Below are 18,186 nucleotides of genomic sequence, written 5' to 3'. Positions count from 1 at the left end.
TTCCCCGCCCTCCCTTCTCCTTACCGGTCCTTCCCTGCGCTGCTCTCCAGGTTCTCCTCGTCACCGCAGCGGTCGGTGCTGCTGGCAGCAGGCGCTCTACGGCGGACCGGAGCGCCCGTGCGGTCCTCGGCCTGCCGTGTATTAGGCGTGCGTGCTCGCTGGATGGAGGTAGGTCTCCTGTGGTATGCTGGTGCTGTGGGCCTCTGGGAAGCCGGGAGGTCGTCCCGCAGGATGGCTAGCCCAGCGAGGGCCACGGGGGGGAAAGGGAGGTGCTTGTTTCTTTCGGTCTGTAGCGAGTGTCAGAGTCGGACTGGCTGACTTTCCCAGGCGGAGGTTGGCGCCGCTTCCGTCGGATCTGTGGGCTGGGTCTCTCCCAGTTTTATACGGATTATCTTCAGCGTCCGTGAGAGGCAGCGCCTGTAGTTCTAGCTTGTATCGCCGTCTGCCATTTTGGTTTCGTTTTGGCGCCGACTGCTTCACTTTCCAGATGTAAATATCTTGGGACTGACGCTTCGGATTCAGCTCCAGTTGCAGATGGTGTTCCTACTAGGTTTCCACCACCTTTGAAGAACCTTTTTAGGGATATATTTGTCCAAATTCCCAGGATATTTCAGAATGTGGCTGGCGGCTTCGGGAGCACTACGGGCTCACGTCTTCATCGGTCGCCAGCTGGCCACGCCCCCATCCATCCCATCTATTCTTGGGGGGACATTTTTTGTTTTCCATGCAAGGTTTTCTACATCGCAGTAACGGGATTCAGGAATTTTGTAGTGAAACTGGTGGGAAGAGCTCAGACACTGTTGTTGCTCAGTACTTTAGCTTACTGCAGAAAATGCCAACACATGTTCGTGTTTTATTACAGCAGCTTTTTAAAGAAATTCAGGAACTGTCCCAAAACATAGCAGTCCTGCTAAGAAATGTGGGCATGATGCAATCAGCCCTGCTGTGAATAATTGGCACTGTGCCGTGACATGTGTATAGCAGATCTGCTGATAAATTAGGCTACTTTGACTGAATGTATAGCAGTCCTGTTCAGAGCTACCTGTACAATCTGTGTCACTGAAAATATATACAGCACTGCTTCTACCTGCATCCACTATGCCCACTTGCGGTGGGCGGGTGGTCAGAAAGGGATTTAAAGTAAAGGTCCGACTACATGCCCAGCTATTCCTTGCTCTCTAAGACAACAAACTATGTACAGTGCCTTTTCATGCATGCACATGAACACAGACCCATACAATCTCAAGGCTAAATAAAACACATCTTCATATAGAACACTAAAAGCTTTTCCTTCTCACAAATGCCAAACAACTGCTTGTTGGGAGGCTCTTCTAAAACTTTGAGACATCAAACGCAATTGATGTGATTCGGTGATGAAAAGAAAACAAAGTATGAAATGCCCATCATGCTGCAACTGCACTTGCCTCTAATAAAGCTGATCAAAACAGAGGTACATGAAGCAGAAATGCAGCGCTAGTTCAAGACAATTTTCATTTTACACAATTCTACATGTGTCCTAAAGCAATTTGAAAAGCATGATCATGATTCAAAATGCTTCAATAACTGTAACCTACAAAATGCAGGGAGTTGAACAAAGTGAAAAAAACACACATTTCCTTCTACGCTACTCAAAGTATTATCATGTTAGAATTATTAACAGAGTGTTAACAAAAATGGACTAGGACTCCTTCCAGTTGCTTCCTTTAAGGAACTGTGTGGATTACTAAAGTAAAGAGTAGGTTTGCAAGCTGCTGCTGCCGCCCAGCCTGTCACCAGTGACCTTCGAGATGTATGGGGTTGCTGCTATAAATAGCATGTGTCGGCTGTAAGCAAGGAAGAATGAAAAGGGCCGTATTGACAAGAATTCTGTGTGTAAAAAGGCCTGGTACACACCTTATCTGGAAGACTGTTTAATTCTGTTTTAACCTCTGGTGACATTTTTGATTCTTGGAGACTAGCCCATTTGATCCCTGTGTTCAAAATGTTTGATTGTAATAATCTGTATAACTATAGGTTGATATCTTTGCTAGATGTGTCTAGCAAGTATTTTCCACTTTTTTCCGTGGGGAAATTTGAAAAATTGGTGACCCAGGGTGAGCGACTAGATGCATTTCAAACCGGCCTTAACCACTTGAACAATTTTTGGGGGAAACTTCTTTTATAAGACATACAAGAATGAAAGATAAGCCGCCTCTTTGCCCTTGTTATTGGTTTTACAGCAGCCTTTGATTCAGTTAACTGAAAGAATCTGTGAGTCAAGTTGAGAAACTAGGCTATTCTGTCCGGATTATTGCATTTAATCGGGCTACTCCATATTGACACCAGGGCTAAGGTAAGATTGAACAGCAAAGGTGATTTTTTTCCAAAGAAATGGCCAGTGGTAAGGGGGTGAAACAGGTCTGTGTCCTAATCTTTACCTGGCGAAGGTATTGCGAGCGGTTAACGACTGTCCCCCATAAAGTGGGGAATAATCATGTACCTTGGCTCGCCTGTGCCGATGAGGTGATCATTTTGGACTACACGTTGGTAGGTTTGAAAAGGTTTGCCACACTCTTTAATTTATGCCAAGATCAATGACCTCGTAGTAAACATGGGAAGAACGAAATGTATATGTTTTTAGTCGAAAGAATTTTAATCTAATCACCATGCAGACCACTGCTGGAGCTATTGAAGGTGATGAATTACATATATTTGGGCTATGATATTAAAGCTAAAGCGTGTGCTAAGAACTGGTTGAAGGCAGGAGAGAAAAAGCGCTGTCTAAGGTGGCTTTGCTTAAATTGTTTGCGCAGAAGACATCAAGATATATTCTATTGGGGATCATTCGGGCATTTAAGCAGAAACTTGTTTAAGTAGGACAAATGCACTAGAGACCTGAAATGACAATCACGATAACTGGTTAAACGTAGGTGTGGTGCAGATTACTGGTATTATCCGTAGGTACCCCTATAGAAGCTATTGGATTGGAAATGGGCCTCACCTCCTTGTCTGCTTTAATACAGGCCAGTTAAATATTGTTTGAACGAACAACAATATTAACTATCTTTGAAGAAATCTATCCTAAACGGCGCCTGTAAATCCCTAGCTGAATTCACACACCAGTGAGGCATTCTTTAGAAAAATGGCGTGGAACCCACAATGGGAAGAGGGATAGGGTGTTCTCGTGCAAGAAATCAAATATGTCAGATTGTGGCATTGGTGTTTGAATGATGAAAACAGTTAGGGAAATTAAAAAGTTGTAATACTTTTGTTAGGATGACATTTACCTATTTGACACCGCAGTGATATCCAAGTCAATTCCCAAGCCGACTGCATAGGAGAATTTGGGCCTCATTAGGAGTGTGCCGGGCTGGTATCAGCGGTGTACCGGCAGCGTTGTTACTGGACCGGCACACTTTGAGTCTGCGGGGAACTGCCGTCCTGCCCTCCTGGTCTGACCTGGCAGGCGGGGCGGCAGCTGCCCGCGGTGCTTCCGACATCCCCATTCCCATTGAGTCCTGTAGGACTAGGACTCAAATGGGGATTAACGATTTTCCGGCGCCTGACTTCCAGGAACATCAGGGTCGTAATCCTCCGATATTTCCGTGAAGCCAGGTGCCGGAAAACTTCACAAGTCCGGCAGCAGCATGCCATTTTTACCGGAATGGCTACCGCCGAACTTGTAATGAGGCCCCTTTGTCTCCAATTTAGGATGAATAAACTGAGAGTCCAGGCCGTGTGGTGTCCTTGGTACAACATCCCTCTGGAAAAAAGATATTTTCGAATGTGTTAACAGAAAGACAAGTTGGAAGGTATAAGACGTGTCATGATGGAATGCAAAGTGATGGCCGTTAAATATGCACTTTACTTGGTTAAGTTTGTTAACGAACTGCGTGAAAACAGTTCGGATGGATTCTGGTTAAGATGCGTATAGAATATGGCAAGTTCCTGAAAAGGAAATGAATAATACTGTGATATATGTGCCTATATTGGTGGGGTAAAGGAGGGATAATGTAATGAAATTAGTCTAGCTGACGCGACAAGATTATTTTATAAAATGGTTTTTAATATAATGTATTTCGTTGTCAAATGTAATTGTAATTATTTTTTTCTAAGAATGTGAAAAGTTAATTAAACTATATAATGCACTAATAATAAATAGGGTAACTGAGGCAAGGAGGTAGGTTTTTAGTTCAGTTTTGTTGAGAGAGTGGCTCCTTGCACTTCGTTTTGTGTGGTCAGGTCCCTGAATATTGATCTGGTGCATTTTGATCCAGAAAAAGAATCCATAAGTGTGTTGCTAATGAGCACCTTCCTTTTACTCACTTTTTGCAGGTTCAGTCTTTAGTGACGCCACCGCTGATTTAGAAATTCACTTCTAAACCCTGTCTGAACTGCTTAGATGAAAGCTTAACCTGCTGAGGCTATGCAAGGCATAAATTAGTTTTCTAAAATTGATTAGCAGCATTTGCTAATTAAAGTGTTTTTGATTAGCAAGTAGACCCATTTGATTAGCAATTTCATACTAATATTGTTAATGTCACCAGACGTTATTTGTACTCAAGACATAAATGTGCAACAATCCAGCAGTTTTGCGTATTGCTGAAATAAGACAGTGAGAGGAGTGAGTCAGGACTTGCAAATTCTTTAAACTCCAGCTAGACCCACAGGTCAGGTAACTTAGTTTACCTAAGAAAAATGCACTCCACCCATGGCAATGGAGGACAACACATTTAAAATGCCATTTCTGTAAAATGTTGCATGTCACTACAAACCCACTTTATTTTGCACACTGCTGCCATCCAGTGGCCAGCCATGCAGAGTGAAACTTTTATTTGACCTTTACTGCAAAGAAAATGTAAAATAAAAGTTTAAGACATCTCTTGTAAATGCTACTTGCACTTCATAAAATCCACTCTACTATGCAAGTGGGTAAAGACTTTGTGAGCCATCCATGAGTGTCTATAAAAAGTAAAACAGCTGCATGAAATGGAAACAAATAGATATGACAAAAAGGCTCTGAAAACTTTTTGGCCAGCTGTCTCCTGCAGGTGGTAATATATAATATGGCCATAATCATAAACCAAAGCGAGCTCTGGAGGCTAACTACTGTATTTGCTATTGAATTAGATCTGTAAATGTACAGACTGGATGGAAGTATTGATCACTACTTTGCGTAAACAATTCGTTCGCTTTGTGTATTCATTATGTAAGAGGAGACTAAGCAGAGTGGATTGCGAAGCAAGCAGAGAACTCGGCAGACTAGGTAGTATATTGTGGTTTGTGGTCATCTCACTTTCAGGGTACCTTGTATAAAACAAAAGGATAATAATATAGAATGTCAAGGAGTATGGCTTTGTTCATGGGTTGAGCACCAGTTGCAAGATGAATGCAATCTGCAGGTTACAGAACTAGGTTTGCCATCAAAAGCATTTGATCATGTACTTTTTCAAAAGTGTTAACTAGTCAATATGATGCAACTTACCCAACAAAATGAAATATAGTTGACACTATGAAATTTAGATACACTAACCTAAACTTTATTGTAAAGCATTGAGATGATGCAGTGTTTTACAGTATTAATACTATAATTGTGCATTATGCAACGACATACATTTTAGGAATGAAATTGCATGAATGCATTAAAAAAAAATATAAAGTCTGCCAGACAGGATATAGAACACTTAATAAAAGCATCATCCCGATTACTTCTGGTTTGCAATTATTTGAAAAAGAAAAAGATAGTCTTGCCTAGCACGCCCACACATGCCTTTGGCACTTAAGAGTGGAGGAGATGATTACTGCTGCACTTTCTCACCATTCGCAGTTGAAGGGAACAGACAAAAGAGGCTGAAGAGAGCATCAAGGGCAAGAGGAATGCAGGGCAAGCTGTGTTTTCATTGAAGAGGGCAACTTAAATAGCTAACTTTGCTACACAAGTGTCCATTTGATTAGCAAACCTACAGAATTGCATAGCAAATTGCTATGCGACACTGCTTATTTTATGCTTTGCTATGTGATTTCATAGCAGATAAGATGGAGACCACTCTACAGAATAATTATCCTGCCCTCTTCCGAAGCCTATGTAGATGCATTTTGCCAGGGCATTTTTATTATTATTTTGCATTTTTAAAGCGCTCCAACAGCCCGCGGGCATCGAGGCGCTGTTACAGGAATGGTTTGTTTTTTATTTGTGTAATTGTGTTTTTTTTGTCTTAGTTGCGTATTTATAATGTGCTTAAATACCCAGAGGTTTCTAAGCGCGGACCAGGTGATTGAACCTATGTTGCTTTGTGTCGTCTTGCTTCCAAGGAAAGCACGTTGCCGTTGGGCTTTAGGCATACATTGTAGGGCATAGTATGTCTAACTCAGTGGAAAAATCAAGTCTTTAGAGAAAAATAGAACTTTCTGATGGAGATTAAATATCTAGACGGGTTACTCAAACGCGCTTGGAACCTGAGTGTATGGTCTCAGCTGAATAGGGGCGTAACCAAATTCAGGGCTGTGGAATAAAAAATAAAAAAAAATCTACTTGTCCAAGGGTCAAGATTGCACTGTTGAGCAATCTACTTGTCACACTTGTTTACATTTTATTTAAAAAGGCACACACTTTTTAAAAATTTGATAATTGTCAAGTATACCACACGAATAAATGAAATGAATACAACACATCATGTTCTGTTGTAACTAAAGAACTATCAAAGTGTGTGGCATTAGACTTAGAAATAAAAAGTAGGATCCACCATGGGCAAAATGAAGGTATGTCAGGGGGCAAAAATTTGCAAGCTACTAGCCAGCCATAGAAAGTCACTCGCCACCTCAATTCTATACATACACAGAGCACATTAGTTCTTACCTGCCAAGAATCCAATATCACTATTAAATCTATTCACAGCGAAGAGTGCACATTTTGCGCCTTGGTATATCTGACTAGGATAACAAAATTAAGTACCTGGGCCATTCATAGTAAAACAGGAAAAAATGCATTTTGTATTGGGGGGGAAAACATGTTTCCAGACACTTTCTATCACAGCATCGTCTGCATTGGAGGGCTATTGGACGTTTTTCTTCCTGCTTCACTTTGGTCGGTGTGGGGGAAGTGAGGAACAGGAGCATTGAGATTTAATTTCAAGTTGCTAGGTTTGATCCGTAGTACTCTAGTTTTGCAGCTGAAGAGTCTATGGAGTCTGAGCAAGGATGAAAGAAGCTTTACATTATTACTACTATTTTGGCACATCATATTAGCATGGCTACTATTTCAAATCATGTGCAATTAATTGGAAAACTGAGATGGCGCATGAACTCTCTAAGCATACAACAGTACATTTACATGCGAAAAAATATACTTGCGTTAATGTCTCCTGAATAATCTACTCCCTTGCCAATAAGGTGTGGTTTTGTCACTGTGGATCAAACATACATTCATGCCACCTCATTTACTTGCTGATCTAAAGCCGCATCTCCCAGTACTAAAAATGCCCCACTGAAAGTTCTGGTCAATGCAAATGAGTTCATACGCCTTTTTAGTCCAAAAACAAACCTTTTGATGCTGTGGCAATCTAAGATCTGGTATCTGCCCAATGCATTTTAATAAGCCACTGCAGTTAGTCTAGCATTTCAATGTTAAATAGGACTGTTTGCAATTTTGAAAGATGGAGAACTGTGACAATCCTACTCAGAAGTTGTAATGAATGAGTCAAAATAAAAAGCATAAACTTTAATATCTGGTTAAGTGTCAGTATGGTTGGGGTTTGTTGGTGTTCCTTGACGGTGTACTTTCAATATGACGAATGGACGCTAAATGTCCCTTGTCCTTTTGGCCATTCTGCGTGTACCACGTGTTAAAGGATCATCCTGTTCCACACGATACCAGTGCTCATCCAGCTCCCCCACGCCACCTCAGGGGCAGCAGGCACTCGGCACTTGGACACAAATAATAAACAGGAGACCAGAAGTAGCGAGAAATTGGCTCTAATGCAAACACACACCAGTGCATAGGAGGGTGCTCAGTGCTCTGCCCCTCCCAGGCCTGGCTCATCCTTCTGTACATTGGAGTGGCTAAATCTATTCTCCACCCATAAACCAGCACGTATGATAACAAAGGGGTAATTTTGCAGAACTGGAGGAAGAAAGTACATTTCGCAAGCGCAGGCTGTTATTTGCGAGGCAGGTTCTGGCAGCCTTGGGATTTGAGCCAGCAGCTTCATCACTGTGTACTTCTTGGGAGGGATTCTTCATGCCAGGCAGTGTGAGGCATCGCAGCATTCCACAGCTCAGCTGTGCCTGCGACATCGCTTGGCATGGGTGTTAAGCTGTTAAGCCAGTCTCTTAGGCCAGTCTGTAGGCCAGTCCATTTGCATCAGATGTACCTCAAACGAAAAGAAAGTGCAGTATCGTGCTCAGTTTCCCCCCCTAATTTTATCTATGAATCACTGACCAAAGCCTTGCACTACCTCTACATAAAGCACTCTGCAGTAAAACTATTCTGATACATACATACTCAATAAGGAAGCTAAAAATTATCATCAAACCAATGCAAAGCTATTCATTTCTGCATTGCACTGCATAAACACTGCCCTGCTTTTTAGCATTGGCCATAATCTAAGGTGCATCTAAAACAACAAAAACAGTCATAACTACATGCCCCTCCCTTTCTAGCTCTGAGCATCCCTGTCACTCTAACATCCAGCAACGCCCCTTTCAGGTGTCTGTCATGTTTGTGTGCACTGTCCAAGAAACGAGCGCACTGGCTCCCAGTTCAGGAGAGGGTTATCTTTAAAGCCCTTGCCCTCAATCATATGTGTAGCCACCAAACTGCCCTCCCTACCTCTCTGAGAGAATTGACCCCACATTCTCCACAAGACCGACCAGAACACCCTATATGAATATGCTCACAGTAACTAAAATCAAGAGAGCCCGCGCAGGATGCGCCAGCTTCCCATACCTAGCAGCTCTGCAATGGAACGCCCTACCACCACCCCTTCGAGGAGGAAACTCTTATCTGGCATTCCACAAAGCAGTGAAAACACAACTCTTCATAAGCACTGACCATTCACTAGCTAACATGGGATCTATTCCCGCAAGATTAGAATGTTCAAATGTATGTTGTGCTCAATTTTATGTTATGTATATATGACTTGGATGCACATGTTATTCATCTGTAACTAAGCTACTCACAAGTAACAGCGCTGCAATGCCCAAGGGCTGCATGTGCGCTATACAAATGTAAAAATAAAATAATAAATAATAAGTCAAAGTCGAGTATATAGTCATCCTCTAGAACCTCCCAGTCCCTAGGTGCACCCGCAGTCAGTCCTTGTCATATTTCTCCCAAATGGCATCTTGCATGGTGAATACCTTGTCGCTGACCGCTCTCTCAGTATTCCATGGAGAACAAACGACAGCCAGTCTTCCCACTGTGTGCCTTTCAAATCCATCTGCTTGAACTGCTCCTTCTTTTGCTTATCTTTCTGTTTTTTCTTCCAACAAGTGACACAAATGTCCACATGCTTCTGCCAGCCCTCTTTTGCTGTGGGCCACCAGGCCATCCGTCGGGCACTGAAACACATTGTCTTGCTCTTTCTCTGCATTGATATAAGGCATCATTTGTTCATGCTCCCCTTTCCGATCGGCCCGGAGCCGCTCAGAATTTCTTTGACCCTCCTTCTTGCTCTTCTGTAGGATACATTCCACCACTTCAAGCTGTGGGCCCTCCGCCACATGCCATTAGCTGTGGCTGTGGCTATAGGTCATTGTCCGGTGTCAAGGCTACTCTTGCCCAGAGCCAACCCACACTGATTGTTATTCACCATACTATGCTCTCCCCCCACCCCCCCAAACACGATTGAGTCATGCTGACAAAGACCGCCTTCTTTATATGTGAGCCTGCCAATGTCCTTCTCTGGTGCACATGCCCTGAAAGCATCCTGTTGTGTTTTGACAATCTCTGACATGCATTTGCCTGACACTGCCCCTTCCACTATAAAGCAACGGATGGGTTACGCCCTTCCTCGCTGACAGAGGGGAAGCAACAAACAATATTCAAACAAAAGTCATGCCAGCGGAATGTAACTATGTTCAATCAACAGGACATAACCGGCAGGAAATGAATAAGAAGGACCCCCAGATCCACACCACAGATCAACCCTACATAAGACCAGAATTCATTGTAAAAAACTTGTTTTAATTAATATTAAAATACATATTAAATATGAGCTCCAGATGGTTTAATATAAACCTATACATTGAAGTTAAAGTGCATAGTATAAAGTGCTTATTTAAGGAAAAAGGAAGGGCCATCTAATTGGTCCAAATCACTAATTCGCAGGTGCAATGACGAGGACCTCGAATGAGTGAAGGGGATCACTCAAGGGGGGGAACCGTCAGTCACCTGTGAAGTATTTGTTCTACTTTTTGCTTTTTCACCATCAATCTCACAATAGTCAAAAACACACAAAAGCTAACCATGGGATGCCGTGCGTCAACTACTAAGGTGTCAAGGCAGTAAATTACACAATAAGCCTGGCACTAATAACAAATAGTAGTTTCGATGGTAAAGCACATCTAACTTTAATGCAGTTGATGCCAATCTTCTTCAGGACGAAGCATTCCTTCAAAAGTGACGGTTCCTTGATATTTCAGCTGCGTCTTTGTTGAAAGAATATTATTAAAACTAACAATACAGACTTGCATATTAAAAACAATAGTCGCATCTAAAAGGAGCACAACAAAGAAAAAGAGAGAAGAAAAGACACAGAACAATCCATAGCAGGTTAAAAATTGGCGATCTGTGAGTGTAAAATGGGGGAACTTCTATCATTCTCTAAAATTCAGGTAAGTCGTGAGACATAAAGAGGGAGAAATGGTGATTACTGTCATCTCAACCCTGAAGGTTGGTCCCAGGGTCCTGTAAATGAATCCAGGAATATACATATGGGCCGTGCCGAAGATAGATCCAATGAATTAGATCTAAAAAAAGCAAGGGTAAACATTGACATTATATGGCCATGGTTACCATGGTCAAAATCGCTCAAAATTAAGTGAAGCAAGAAAGCCGAAAGAGCCGCCAGTCCCAGTTAGTAAAAAGACGTTGGGGCATTCAGGCTAGTACAGCCCACCAATGCCCAATTAACAATGTAATTTGGGGAACTGAATTAAAACTGCGTGGCAACTCGCCTATAGGCAATTGCTGGAAGGTCCCAGAACATAGAACACTTCCATCATTAGGATGTAAATAAAGTGAACAGTGCTGGAGTTATCAAGCCGCCATCAATAGTCAAGCTTTACTAGCGTAACTGCAACGCTATTTTTCAAACTCGCTGGGTTACACCATTGGGGCAACTGCATGAAACAGAACACCACAAAAGTATGTTAGTAGAAAAGAGAAAGCTAAGTTTAACTTCAAAAGACTATCGTCTCGCTCGCATATTTGAATATATCTAATGTTCAATTCTCAATAGGAAAATTTTTCCATTCTTAGTCCATCCATTGGATGCTTGAAAAAGTATAGATGTCCTCATTGCTCCACTCACATGGCCTATTTTCGTGTTGCCCATTCTATGCAGTTTAGAACTCCTGAAATAACAGCTCTACCGAGCTTGTACTGATTCAAGTTAACCCATAGCATTGTAAAATGGCAATGGAAAACAGTCCCTAAAATGCGCCCAAATCAGATGTACATATTAGGCAAACATGCACACTGACCGCCCATGCCTGCAACAAGGTGCCCAACCAGAACAGCATCACGAAAAGAGCTATGGAAAAACAGTCCCTAAAATATGCCCGAGTCAGATGTAAATAGAAGGCAAACATGCAGGCAGGCCGCCCGCGGCTGAAAACAAAGTAGCCAGTCACATCAGGCATCTGTATAGCTTGAAAAGACTCCTCTTAGAATAACAGAGTAATGTGATAACATGTCATGCCCCCAGCTTACCTTCCGTACACACCGCTTTGCTGCAACCAAGTGAAAACAGGAAGTGACGAACTTGTAATTCCGTCAAGCTCCCAGGCATAAATATCCACACTGTACGTGGTACGTACACGTCACACGTGCGGTCTGAGAGCTGCAATGCTCTCTCTGCCTCGAAAGGTACGTCAAAGCAAGCCATCCATCTTGATGTACTGAGGTAAAGAAAGGGAAAAGAGGTGCAATTGCACAAAATCCATTGGGCGCCTCAATATGCACACATGTGGACATGCACTTTGCCAAGCAATCGGCAAAAGTGCATAAGTCACTGAAATAGGTGGGTTCTAGTTTAAGAGCCCATTTTAGCATCATTGAAACGCCCAAATGGTTGCGCAGCACTTCAAGAGTTATAGGCAAGAAAGCCAAGTTAGAAAGGCGTTAATCCACCTTGATGCTAGAGGACCCTGATGAATACTGTCTAAAGCAGTGAAGCGGATGCGAATGGAAAAAATATATATATATATGCACTGGAGGCATGCGCCTTATCGAGGGAAAAGGATTTTTTTTTTAAATAATGTATGTTAAACTACCATGCCCATGTGCTTAAAGGCATGGCCCCGATCAGGAATTTTTTTGTTATTTTGTATTGAACTGCAGTGCAGGTATGCCCCAATAATACGGGCCTCAGACACGATAAGTATTGTAACATACTGAAGCTGGCAATAAACCTGAATAGTCTCTAATCTATGCAATATGTAAAAAATGTATATGTATTTGGAAAATAGAGCCATAGAGAGGGCAAAGCTGACCAAATGCACCTATGGGGGTCTGTTGAAAACTGTTTGCCATTCGTCCTGGGCATTCAAGCCAACCGTGTGGCTTTGGGTGTTATAAATCCACCAATGTTCACATGTAGCAAGTCTATTGGCAACAGCATATTGGTCCGACCCCCCCCCCCCCCCCCCCCACACACACACGTTCAAGAACCCACCACCGTAGGTCATCACAACTGTGATTATATTCTATAAAGTGGGCAACTAGAGGCGAAGAAAGATTGCGAGTCCTGATCCTGGACTTGTGTTCTGTGATCCTTAATTTTATAGGTCTAGATGTTTTGCCTATATAAGTCATTTCACATGGACACGTCACCGCATATACGACGTTCTTCGAGTTGCATGTGGTATGATCCCTGAGATTCCAGGGCTTGTTGTTAATAGTTATGATGTTGGTAGCAGTCGTCGACCCACATTGGCAACAGTAGCCACATGGAAAATGGCCAGTAACCTTCTCCATCCCCCACATTTCGGGGATGGTTTTGGGTGCCTTTTTGACTTGAGACCTGTCTGCCTGGGATAGCCAGTTTTTGAGACTTTCCCTTTTTAAATGCGTACATAGGGTGGTCCAAGTCTGTGATGTTCAATTGTAATAGATGCCAGTGTTTGGTAATTGCCTTCTTGATCTCCGCATGGTATGTGCTATAGGTCATCGCGCAAACCATGCGTGACTTATTCAGGTTCTCACAAGTATTTTTAGACCGTAGCACCTCACGATGTTGGTGATGTGCCCTTTTGCGAGACTGTCTCAATATGTGATGAGGGTACCCTCTATGGGACAATCTAATCTCTATGGTGTTTGCCTGTGCCGAAAAATCTTTTTTGTCTGTGCAGTTGCGTCTGGCCCTTAAGAATTGACCATAAGGGATGCGCTCCCTTAGGGATTGAGGGTGAAAGCTGTCAAAATGCAGGATAGTATTTCGATCGGTGGTTTTCCGATATAGGTCGACCACAATAACCCCATCCTTAGCCTTCAACAGAAGATCCAAAAAGGGAATAGATGTGTTGTTAACGGACATAGTTGTTAGGTGTATCGACCCACGTTCAAGTTCTTATGCTGCAACATTTGGTGCTGTGGGCTAGAAAATCGAAGATGGCTGAAAAGTCCACATTTGCGCCAGAATCCAGGACTGCCGCGCAGTTTTTGCGCACAACAAAATGGTCGCCTGACCTGCCACCCACCAGTGCGAGTGTGATGGGCCAGAAGCGCCATGAGCGAAATCGGTGCAAAGGAATATGGTGCTGTCAAAAATCGCTAAAATCATGGGCACAAAACCACCGGACAAAAAATCCAACTTCTGGTTGGGTGTTCTACATTACTGTACTGCAGAATCCACATTAATACAATGTTAGCAAGGATCATATGTTATCAAGTAAAATCCCCTTTTTGAAATGTATTCAAGACAGCTCCCAAAAATGGGTGCAGTACCGGTGTTTGACACTGACCGGCGCTAGCGATTTTAACTCTGACAGGAGACCTGCATTTCAGGAGCTGAAAAGGAACCTAAGCCAGCTGGGACTTCAAAGCCTTGCTGGTTAATGAGAATTCTTAACACCTACTGTTCCCGGGCCATATACTAGAAGACAGTCTGATTTAATTAAAAGTTCAAGAGGCCTCTGTCCATGGGAAGCCTAGACACCTGCTCTTACCAGCAACAGCACAGGAGATCATATGGTCGTGTTAATCAGATGCAGAGTGGCACCCTGGTCTGCTGACCTCAGTCAACACAATAGACTCTACTGAATAGGATATGCTGATTTGAGGTTGTCAACAGTTGCTCTGGGGGAAGGAAAGACATTTGATCTGAGTCAAGCAAAGTTCCTGGGGGCGGGGACAAGCAAATGGATGTACTGAATTGAGAGCAAATGTATGTTTTATTAAATTGCTTATAAAATATTGTATTAAGCTGACAAATGTTCAATTTGGAGATTCTTAATATGAGATATGTACCCACATTTTGAGACTAAGCGCAACGTTGTGGGATGACCTGAGGCTAAACCCCGGGATTTATCAATATTGCAGACACAGGGTTTATGCTAGAAAAATGAAAACTTACTGTAATATGCGTAGAGGGGGGGGTGTACCTCCGTGGAAGATTTGATGAAAAACCAACATGGCAAAAGCCACTAAAAGCGCAAAATGTTGTCGTTTCTGAACCCAAGCTCGCAGGAACATGAGGCTTGAACAGAGACCGGTCTTAATTTATCGGTGATGTGTACATGTATTATGAACCACTTGTATATTCATGTTTGATTATGAAAAATTGGGTTCTAAGTAAAAGCAAAGGGGTGTTTCTTCAATAGATTGTAAAAGAGTAGCATCACTCTGACTCACAACTCAGTTATCCAGTTAAAGGACAGATAATCCTCTAGCCTATCAGGATCATCAGAGGGTTGGGCATAGAAAGTTAGCCTTCCCACCCACTTTCAAAAGACAGAAAAAGAGCCACTGAGACTCGGGTAGAGACTCACTTTCCACTTTCTTGCGAAGCACTTTGACGGACGACATCCAAATTCAGGCACTATCCAGCGACCAGAACTTAGAAAACCAGACTCCAGATTCCAGAACCTTGAAGCAGAAGGCCCACTGCAAGCTAAAAGTATTCTCAGCTGGCCTTACAATTTTGCAAACTGATTTACCCCAGACCTCCAAGGGGCACATCAGAATAAAACGGCCTGTGCTGTTTGATTCTAGCCAAGAACTTTTGCCAGAACCAGACCCAGAGAGCAGTGCTGTATCCAGAACCACAGACCATACCGCTGTGCAGTGCCAAGAACTTTTGCCAGAACCAGATATCCAGACCAGCAGAGCAGAGAGAACCTCAGCTAAACCTGTTGACCAGATCTGTGACGAGGCCCATTCCTGCCAAAATTAGGAGTGAGTATCCAGCCAGAGCTGTGCAGAACCAATCTCTTAGTTTAAAATAATCTAATTCAAACCATTTCCACCTATTTAGAACTGCTTAGAAATCGTGTCCATTTTGTGATTTCAAACCTATGAAAGTGTCATTTGTCATTTGAATCTTACTTTAATTTTGAGAATCTACCTCCACTAAATCATCTATCTTTTGAACCGCACGTCCTAGGCGCGAGATTTAACTTTCATTTTAAAGCTAAGAACCTAAGCTTTCCAACAAGTTTCCCCAAAACTCAACGCACTCGGAAAAAGTGCCGCAAATTGCAATTTGACTCAACTTCTTCACCTGTCAAAAATAGCTGTCTTTTGCTTCCATTGCTGAAATTCGTTTTCAACCTGATAATCCCTCATGAATCATTGCTAGTGTTGACCTGAACTAATTCAAAGTAGCTGTCACTTACCCTGAATCTCCTAGAGGGAATTCAAATAATTTTTAGCATATTTTTCACTTCATTGCAAATCACATTTAAAAGTAATTCTGCCTGTTTTAAGCATACCGGTTGCTCTAAGCTTGCTAGGGGGGGAACTGAACTGCTTTTGATTGTATTCCTGAAAACCTGTGTGCTCTCCTTCCATCTCCTTATATTGCATAGGGGGAAGTGAATTGTCAAAAGAAAAAGTGATCATATTATCTCTTGTTGAAACCATATCAGTTTATTTCTGTGCTGCATTCTTTCCATCATTGCTTTTCCTTGAAACCATAAAAGTATTCTCTGCTACCTTATCCTTTCTATACTAACTCCTCACTGATTGAAAAGAGTGTGCAATTGTAACATTACCCATTGTTGATCAACATTATATTCATAAGTGTGCTATCAAATATTAATTTATTCATAAAAGTGTGATGTATATATCATTTAATTTTTCAAATAAATCTTTTAATTTGCAAACCAAACCTACTTCTCGGCTCAGTGAGGTCAGGGGGATTCAAAGAGAGGGGCGTTATACAAGGGTTTATCATCCAGATCTATGAACTTGTCATGAAAATATATAAATAAGGGCTTCCCTTGGGCATCCCAGACTAGGCATTGACTTAGTTGGAGTGCTGAATTGAAGTCACTTAACATAGTAAACCGAAGATGTTCATTCAAGGAGTTAATCCATGTCAAGAATTGCTCATGGTCTCCTTTGGTTTGGTTTTGCACCAAATTATGCCACCTTATTCATGTGGGCATTCGAGAAAGTTTCCATCTTTGATGAATTAAATCCTTTTTTGCAATCTATTACCTTTTACAAAAGATATATAGATGACATCATTATTAGTTGGGACAAAACCAAAGGAGACCATGAGCAATTCTTGACATGGATTAACTCCTTGAATGAACATCTTCGGTTTACTATGTCCGTTAACAACACATCTATTCCCTTTTTGGATCTTCTGTTGAAGGCTAAGGATGGGGTTATTGTGGTGGACCTATATCGGAAAACCACCGATCGAAATACTATCCTGCATTTTGACAGCTTTCACCCTCAATCCCTTATGGTCAATTCTTAAGGGCCAGATGCAACTGCACAGACAAAGTTTTTTCGGCGCAGGCGAACACCATAGAGGTTAGATTATCTCAGTGTACCCTCATCACATATTGAGACAGTCTCGCAAAAGGGCACGTCACCAACATCATGAGGTGCTACAGTCGAAAAATACTCGTGAGAACCTGAATAAGTCGCGCATGGCTTGCGCGATGACCTATAGCACATACCATGCAGAGATCAAGAAGGCAATTACTAAACACTGGCATCTATTACAATTGAACATCACAGGCTTGGACCACCCTATGTACGCATTTAAAAAGGTAAAGAGTCTCAAAACCTGGTTATCCCAGGCAGACAGGTCTCAAGTCAAAAAGGCACCCAAAACCATCACCGAAATGTGGGGGATGGAGAAGGTTACTGGCCATTTTCCATGTGGCTACTGTTGCCAATGTGGGTCGACGACTGCTACCAACATCGTCACTATTAACAACAAGCCCTGGAATCTCAGGGATCATATCACATGAACTTGGAGAACGTTGTATATGCGCTGACGTGTCCATGTGAAATGACTTATATAGGCAAAACATCTAGACCTATAAAATTAAGGATCACAGAACACAAGTCCCGGATCAGGACTCGCAATCTTTCTTCGCCTCTAGTTGCCCGCTTTATAGAATATAATCACAGTTGTGATGACCTACGGTGGAGGGTTCTTGAACGTGTGGGGGCGGTCGGACCAATATGCTGTTGCCAATAGACTTGCTACATGTGAACACTGGTGGATTTATAACACCCAAAGCCACACAGTCGGCTTGAATGCCCAGGACGAATGGCAAACCGTTTTCAACAGACCCCCATAGGTGCATTTGGTCAGCTTTGCCCTCTCTATGGCTCTATTCTCCAAATACATATACATGTTTTATATATTGCATAGATTAGAGACTATTCAGGTTCATTGCCAGCTTCAGTATGTTACAATACTTGGTGTCTGAGGCCTGTATTATTGGGGCATACCTGCACTGCAGTTCAATACAAAATAACAAAACAATTTTAAAAATTCCTGATCGGGGACATGCCTT

General features: G+C 42.4%; 1 protein-coding gene across 3 annotated transcripts in view; it reads left to right on the top strand.

Moving 5' to 3' along the window:
- NCAPH2 (non-SMC condensin II complex subunit H2) overlaps positions 1-18,186 on the top strand; it is an 899,214-nt gene that overhangs the window by 15,906 nt on the left and 865,122 nt on the right. The window lies entirely within an intron of this gene.

The sequence above is a fragment of the Ambystoma mexicanum genome, chromosome 12 (genome assembly GCF_040938575.1).
Source record: "Ambystoma mexicanum isolate Mex_15411 chromosome 12, UKY_AmexF1_1, whole genome shotgun sequence".
Taxonomy (NCBI): Eukaryota; Metazoa; Chordata; class Amphibia; order Caudata; family Ambystomatidae; genus Ambystoma; species Ambystoma mexicanum.
Note: the sequence above shows the minus strand (reverse complement) of the source record. Positions and strands in the feature narration are given on the sequence as shown.